Source organism: Colletes latitarsis, unplaced genomic scaffold, assembly GCF_051014445.1.
Source record: "Colletes latitarsis isolate SP2378_abdomen unplaced genomic scaffold, iyColLati1 scaffold0018, whole genome shotgun sequence".
Taxonomy (NCBI): domain Eukaryota; kingdom Metazoa; phylum Arthropoda; class Insecta; order Hymenoptera; family Colletidae; genus Colletes; species Colletes latitarsis.
In genome coordinates this window covers 3,643,936-3,650,643 of record NW_027488369.1, presented here as the reverse complement: position 1 = coordinate 3,650,643, position 6,708 = coordinate 3,643,936, and positions in this window count along the sequence as shown.

Below are 6,708 nucleotides of genomic sequence, written 5' to 3'. Positions count from 1 at the left end.
CGAAAGTACGAGCCAGATGAGGGCAAATCCCAGACCAAACCGAGACATAACCGGCGTTATCCTCTAAAATATTAATCGCAACCAGGTTTAATTGACAGCTTCGATGTGGTACCGCATTACTACGTGATCCAAACCAGAAAAAGGCCATGATCTGGCCAACAAGTATGCGAAAAATGCGAAAGTATGAGCCAGATGAGGGCAAATACCAGACCTAACCGAGACATAACCGGCGTTATCCTCTAAAATACTAATCGGAACCAGCTTCTTTTGACTGTTTCAGTGTGGTACAACATTACTACGTGATCCAAACCAGAAAAAGGCAAAGGATCCTACCAACAAGTATGCGAAAAACGCGAAAGTATGAGCCAGATGATTGCAAATACCAGAACTAACACAGACATAACCTGCGTTATCCTCTAAAATACTAATCGGAACCAGCTTTTATTGACTGTTACAGTGTGGTACCACATTACTACGTGATCCAAACCAGAAAAAGGCCAGGATCTGGCCAACAAGTATGCGAAAAACGCGAAAGTACGAGCCAGATGAGGACAAATCCCAGACCTACCCGAGACATAACCGGCGTTATCCTCTAAAATATCAATCGCTACCAGTTTAATTGACTGTTTCGGTGTGGAACCTCATTACTACGGGATCCAAAACAGAAAAAACCCAGGATCTGGTCAACAAGTATGCGAAAAACGCCAAAGTATGAGCCAGATGATTGCAAATACCAGAACTAACCCAGACATAACCAGCGTTATCCTCTAAAATACTTATCGGAACCAGCCTCTATTGACTATTTCAGTGTGGTACCACATTACTACGTGTTCCAAACGAGAAAAGGGCCAGGGTCTGGCCAACAAGTGTGCGAAAAACGCGAAAGTATGAGCCAGATGGTTTCAAATACCAGAACTGACACAGACATAACCAGCGTTATCCTCTAAAATACAAATCGGAACCAGCTTTTATTGACTGTTTCAGTGTGGTACCACATTACTACGTGATCCAAACCAGAAAAAGGCCGGAATCTGGCCTACAAGTATGCGAAAAACGCGAAAGTACGAGCCAGATGATTGCAAATACCAGAACTAACCCAGACATAACCAGCGTTATCGTCTAAAATACTTATCGGAACCAGCCTCTAATGACTAGTTCAGTGTGGTACCACATTACTACGTGTTCCAAACGAGAAAAGGACCAGGGTCTGGCCAACAAGTGTGCGAAAAACGCGAAAGTATGAGCCAGATGGTTTCAAATACCAGAACTAACACAGACATAACCAGCGTTATCCTCTAAAATACTAATCGGAACCAGCTTTTATTGACTGTTTCAGTGTGGTACCACATTGCTACGTGATCCAAACCAGAAAAAGGCCAGAATCTGGCCTACAAGTATGCGAAAAACGCGAAAGTACGAGCCAGATGAGGACAAATCCCAGACCTACCCGAGACATAAACGGCGTTATCCTCTAAAGTATTAATCGGAACCAGGTTTAATTGACTGTTTCAGTGTGGCACCTCTTTACTACGAGGCCCAAGCCAGAAGAAGGCCAGGATGTGGCCAACAAGTATGCGAAAAATGCGAAAGTACGAGCCAGATGAGGGCAAATACCAGACCTAACCGAGACATAACCGGCGTTATCCTCTAAAATATTAATCGCAACCAGGTTTAATTGACTGTTTCGTTGTGGAACCACATTACTGCGGGATCCAAACCAGAAAAAGCCCAGGATCTGGCCAACAAGTATGCGAAAAATGCGAAAGTACGATCCAGACGAGGGCAAATCCCAGACCTAACCGAGACATAACCGGCGTTATCCTCTAAAATATTATTCGCAACCAGGTTTAATTGACTGTTTCGGTGTGGTCCCACATTACTACGTGGTCCAAGCCAGAAAAAGGCCAGGATCTGGCCAACAAGTATGCGAAAAATGCGAAAGTATGAGCCAGATGAGGGCAAATACCAAACCTAACCGAGACATAACCGGCGTTATCCTCTAAAATATTAATCGCAACCAGTTTAATTGACTGTTTCTGTGTGGAACCTCATTACTACGGGATCCAAAACAGAAAAAACCCAGGATCTGGTCAACAAGTATGCGAAAAACGCCAAAGTATGAGCCAGATGATTGCAAATACCAGAACTAACCCAGACATAACCAGCGTTATCCTCTAAAATACTTATCGGAACCAGCCTCTATTGACTATTTCAGTGTGGTACCACATGACTACGTGTTCCAAACGAGAAAAGGGCCAGGGTCTGGCCAACAAGTATGCGAAAAACGCGAAAGTATGAGCCAGATGGTTTCAAATACCAGAACTAACACAGACATAACCAGCGTTATCCTCTAAAATACTAATCGGAACCAGCTTTTATTGACTGTTTCAGTGTGGTACCACATTACTACGTGATCCAAACCAGAAAAAGGCCGGAATCTGGCCTACAAGTATGCGAAAAACGCGAAAGTACGAGCCAGATGAGGACAAATCCCAGACCTACCCGAGACATAACCGGCGTTATCCTCTAAAGTATTAATCGGAACCAGGTTTAATTGACTGTCTCAGTGTGGTACCTCTTTACTACGTGGTCCAAGCCAGAAGAAGGCCAGGATGTGGCCAACAAGTATGCGAAAAATGCGAAAGTACGATCCAGATGAGGGCAAATCCCAGAACTAACCCAGACATAACCAGCGTTATCCTCTAAAATACTAATCGGAACCTGCTTCCATTGACCGTTTCAGTGTGGTACCACATTACTGCGTGATCCGAACCAGAAAAAGGCTAGGATCAGGCCATCAAGTAAGCGAAAAACGCGAAAGTACGAGCCACATGAGGGAAAATCCCAGACCTATCCCAGACATAACCGGCGTTATCCGCTAAAATATTAATCGCAACCAGGTTTAATTGCCTGGTTCGTTGTGGAACCACATTACTGCGGGATCCAAACCAGAAAAAACCCAGGATCTGGCCAACAAGTATGCGCAAAATGCGAAAGTACGAGCCAGATGAGGGCAAATCCCAGACCAAACCAAGACATAACCGGCGTTATCCTCTAAAATATTAATCGCAACCAGGTTTAATTGCCTGGTTCGTTGTGGAACCACATTACTGCGGGATCCAAACCAGAAAAAACCCATGATCTGGCCAACAAGTATGCGAAAAATGCGAAAGTATGAGCGAGATGAGGGCAAGTGCCAGACCTAACAGAGACATAACCGGCGTTATCCTCTAAAATACTAATCGGAACCAGCTTCTATTGCCTGTTTCAGTGTGGTACAACATTACTACGTGATCCAAACCAGAAAAAGGCAAAGGATCTGGCCAACAAGTATGCGAAAAACGCGAAAGTATGAGCCAGATGATTGCAAATACCAGAACTAACACAGACATAACCTGCGTTATCCTCTAAAATACTAATCGGAACCAGCTTTTATTGACTGTTACAGTGTGGTACCACATTACTACGTGATCCAAACCAGAAAAAGGCCGGAATCTGGCCTACAAGTATGCGAAAAACGCGAAAGTACGAGCCAGATGAGGACAAATCCCAGATCTACCCGAGACATAACCGGCGTTATCCTCTAAAGTATTAATCGGAACCAGGTTTAATTGACTGTTTCAGTGTCGTACCTCTTTACTACGTGGTCCAAGCCAGAAGAAGGCCAGGATGTGGCCAACAAGTATGCGAAAATGCGAAAGTACGAGCCAGATGAGGGCAAATACCAGACCTAACCGAGACATAACCGGCGTTATCCTCTAAAATATTAATCGCAACCAGGTTTAATTGACTGTTTCGTTTTGGAACCACATTACTACGTGGTCCAAGCCAGAAGAAGGCCAGGATGTGGCCAACAAGTATGCGAAAAATACGAAAGTACGATCCAGATGAGGGCAAATCCCAGAACTAACCCAGACATAACCAGCGTTATCCTCTAAAATACTAATCGGAACCAGCCTCTATTGACTATTTCAGTGTGGTACAACATTACTACTTGATCCAAACCAGAAAAAGGCAAAGGATCTGGCCAACAAGTATGCGAAAAACGCGAAAGTATGAGCCAGATGATTGCAAATACCAGAACTAACACAGACATAACCAGCGTTATCCTCTAAAATACTAATCGGAACCAGCTTTTATTGACTGTTTCAGTGTGGTACCACATTACTACGTGATCCAAACCAGAAAAAGGCCGGAATCTGGCCTACAAGTATGCGAAAAACGCGAAAGTACGAGCCAGATGAGGACAAATCCCAGACCTACCCGAGACATAACCTGCGTTATCCTCTAAAATACTAATCGGAACCAGCTTTTATTGACTGTTACAGTGTGGTACCACATTACTACGTGATCCAAACCAGAAAGAGGCCAGGATCTGGCCAACAAGTATGCGAAAAACGCGAAAGTACGAGCCAGATGAGGACAAATCCCAGACCTACCCGAGACATAACCGGCGTTATCCTCTAAAGTATTAATCGGAACCAGGTTTAATTGACTGTTTCAGTGTGGTACCTCTTTACTACGTGGTCCAAGCCAGAAGAAGGCCAGGATGTGGCCAACAAGTATGCGAAAAATGCGAAAGTACGATCCAGATGAGGGCAAATCCCAGAACTAACCCAGACATAACCAGCGTTATCCTCTAAAATACTAATCGGAACCTGCTTCCATTGACCGTTTCAGTGTGGTACGACATTACTGCGTGATCCGAACCAGAAAAAGGCTAGGATCAGGCCATAAAGTAAGCGAAAAACGCGAAAGTACGAGCCACATGAGGGAAAATCCCTGACCTAACCCAGACGTAACCGGCGTTATCCGCTAAAATATTAATCGCAACCAGGTTTAATTGTCTGTTTCGTTGTGGAACCACATTACTGCGGGATCCAAACCAGAAGAAACCCAGGGTCTGGCCAACAAGTATGCGCAAAATGCGAAAGTACGAGCCAGATGAGGGCAAATCCCAGACCAAACCAAGACATAACCGGCGTTATCCTCTAAAATATTAATCGCAACCAGGTTTAATTGACTGCTTCGGTGTGGTACCGCATTACAACGTGATCCAAACCAGAAAAAGGCCACGATCTGGCCAACAAGTATGCGAAAAATGCGAAAGTATGAGCCAGATGAGGGCAAGTACCAGACCTAACAGAGACATAACCGGCGTTATCCTCTAAAATACTAATCGGAACCAGCTTCTATTGCCTGTTTCAGTGTGGTACAACATTACTACGTGATCCAACCCAGAAAAAGGCAAAGGATCTGGCCAACAAGTATGCGAAAAACGCGAAAGTATGAGCCAGATGATTGCAAATACCAGAACTAACACAGACATAACCTGCGTTATCCTCTAAAATACTAATCGGAACCAGCTTTTATTGACTGTTACAGTGTGGTACCACATTACTACGTGATCCAAACCAGAAAAAGGCCAGGATCTGGCCAACAAGTATGCGAAAAACGCGAAAGTCGAGCCAGATGAGGACAAATCCCAGACCTACCCGAGACATAACCGGCGTTATCCTCTAAAATATTAATCGCAACCAATCTAATTGCCTGCTTCGGTGTGGAACCTCATTACTACGGGATCCAAAACAGAAAAAACCCAGGGTCAGGGCAACAAGTGTGCGAAAAACGCGAAAGTATGAGCCAGATGGTTTCAAATACCAGAACTAACACAGACATAACCAGCGTTATCCTCTAAAATACTAATCGGAACCAGCTTTTATTGACTGTTTCAGTGTGGTACCACATTACTACGTGATCCAAACCAGAAAAAGGCCAGGATCTGGCCTACAAGTATGCGAAAAACGCGAAAGTACGAGCCAGATGAGGACAAATCCCAGACCTACCCGAGACATAACCGGCGTTATCCTCTAAAGTATTAATCGGAACCAGGTTTAATTGACTGTTTCAGTGTGGTGCCTCTTTACTACGTGGTCCAAGCCAGAAGAAGGCCAGGATGAGACCAACAAGTATGCGAAAAATGCGAAAGTACGAGCCAGATGAGGGCAAATACCAGACCTAACCGAGACATAACCGGCGTTATCCTCTAAAATATTAATCGCAACCAGGTTTAATTGACTGTTTCGTTGTGGAACCACATTACTGCGGGACCCAAACCAGAAAAAACCCAGGATCTGGCCAAGAAGTATGAGAAAAATGCGAAAGTACGATCCAGATGAGGGCAAATCCCAGACCTAACCGAGACATAACCGGCGTTATCCTCTAAAATATTATTCGCAACCAGGTTTAATTGACTGTTTCGGTGTGGTACCACATTACTACGTGGTCCAAGCCAGAAAAAACCCAGGATCTGGCCATCAAGTATGCGCAAAATGCGAAAGTACGAGCCAGATGAGGGCAAATCCCAGACCAAACAGAGACATAAGCGGCGTTATCCGCTAAAATATTAATCGCAACCAGGATTAATTGGCTGCTTCGGTGTGGTACCGCATTACTACGTGATCCAAACTAGATAAAGGCCATGATCTGGCCAACAAGTATGCGAAAAATGCGAAAGTATGAGCCAGATGATTGCAAATACCAGAACTATGCCTGACATAACCAGCGTTAACCTCTAAAATACGAATCGGAACATGCTTTTAATGACTGTTTCAGTGTGGCAACACATTACTACGAGATCCAAACCAGAAAAATCCCAGGATCGGGCCAACAAGTATGCGCAAAATGCGAAAGTACGAGCCAGATGAG